Source organism: Tamandua tetradactyla, chromosome 16 (assembly GCF_023851605.1).
Source record: "Tamandua tetradactyla isolate mTamTet1 chromosome 16, mTamTet1.pri, whole genome shotgun sequence".
Classification (NCBI taxonomy): Eukaryota; Metazoa; Chordata; class Mammalia; order Pilosa; family Myrmecophagidae; genus Tamandua; species Tamandua tetradactyla.
Genome location: NC_135342.1, coordinates 27,707,153 through 27,708,752, shown reverse-complemented (window position 1 = coordinate 27,708,752; position 1,600 = coordinate 27,707,153). Strand labels below are relative to the sequence as shown.

The following is a 1,600-nucleotide window of genomic DNA, read 5'->3' as shown; positions in this document are numbered from 1 at the left end:
GATTCCTTTTAGCAAAATTTTGAAGTTTCTTGTGTACAAGTCCTCTACATTGTGGTTAAATTTTTCCTAGGTGTTTGATTCTTTTAGTTGCTATTGTAAGTGGATTTTTTTTCTTGATAACCCCCTTGGATACATCATTACTAGTGTATAGAAACATGACTGATTTTTGCATGTTATTCTTGTACTACACCACTTCGCTGAACATGCTTATTAGCTCAATAAGCTTTGCTGTCCTTTTTCAGGATTTTCTAAATATAGGATCATGTCATCTGCAAATAGTGACAGTTTTACTTCTTCCTTTCCAGTTTGAGTGCCTTTTATTTCTATTTCTTGCCTAATTGCTCTAGCCAGAACTTCTGGCACAATGTTGAACAGCAGTGATTTCAGTGAGCATCCTTGTTTTGCTCCCTATCTTAGAGGGAAAGCTTTCAGTCTCTCACCATTGAGTATGATGTTAGCTGTGGCTTTTTCACACACTGTTGATCATGTTTAGGAAGTTTCCTTATATTCCTACTTTCTGAAGTGTTTTTTCATAAAGGATGCTGAATTTTGTCAAGTGCCTTTTCTACATCAGTTGAGATGGTCATGCGGTTTTTCATTTTTGAATTGTTAATGTAGTGTATTACATTAATTGTTTTTCTAGTGTTGAACTACCTGTGCATATTTGGGATAAAACCCACTTGGTCATGGTGTATAATTCTTTTAGTATACTGCTGAATTCTATTTGCAATTATTTTGTTAATTATTTTTTATTCTATATTCATTAGAGAGATTGGTCTGAAGTTTTCTTTTCTTGCAGTATCTTTATCAGGCTTTGGTACTTTTTTGGGGGGACTGTGCATGGGCCAGGAATTGAACCTGGGCCTCCCACTTGGTGGGAAAGCATTCTACCACTGAACCACCCATGCACCTCAAGCTTTGGCATTAGGGCAATATTGGCTTCATAGAATTAGTTAGGTGGTGTTCCTCTTTTTCAGTTTTGTGGAAGAGTTTGAGCAGGAATGGTATTAATTCTTCTTGGAATGCTTGGTAAAATTCTCCTGTGAAGCCATCTGGTGCTGGGTTTTCTTTGTACATAGGTTTTTTTGTTTTGTTGTTGCTGTTTGTAGGGTTTTTTCTTTCTTTCTTTTTTTCTTAGGTGCATGGCCTGGTAATCGAGCCTGGGTATCCTGCATGGAAGGCGAGCATTCTACCACTGCACCACCTGTGTCTTTTTGTAGGTTTTTTTTTATTACTGATCCAATCTCTTGTGATTGGTTTGTTGAGGACTTCTATTTCTTCTTGAACCAGTGTAGGTTGTTTGAGTATTTCCAGGAAGTTGTTCATTTCATCTAAGTTGTCTAGTCTGTTATACAGTTGTTCATACTAAACTCTTATGATTTTTTTTTTTTATTTCTTCAGGATGCTTCCTTCTCATTCCTGATTTTATTTATTTGCAGCATCTCTATTTTTGTTTGTCAGTCTAATTAAGAGTTTGTTGATTTTATTTTATTCTCTCTATTGCTTTTAAATTTTTAAACTTTTTATTGCATAGTATAACATATATACAAAGCAAAGAAATAAAAAAGCAATAGTTTTCAAAGCACTCTTCAACCAGTAG

The 1,600-nt window shown here is 35.1% G+C and overlaps 1 non-coding gene across 1 annotated transcript; it reads right to left on the bottom strand.

The window, feature by feature from the left end:
* Positions 1-837: 837 nt before the first annotated feature.
* TRNAG-ACC (transfer RNA glycine (anticodon ACC)) lies at positions 838-908 on the bottom strand. Its single transcript has one exon. It is a non-coding gene; the product is annotated as a tRNA-Gly (tRNA).
* Between the last annotated feature and the right edge of the window lie 692 nt (positions 909-1,600).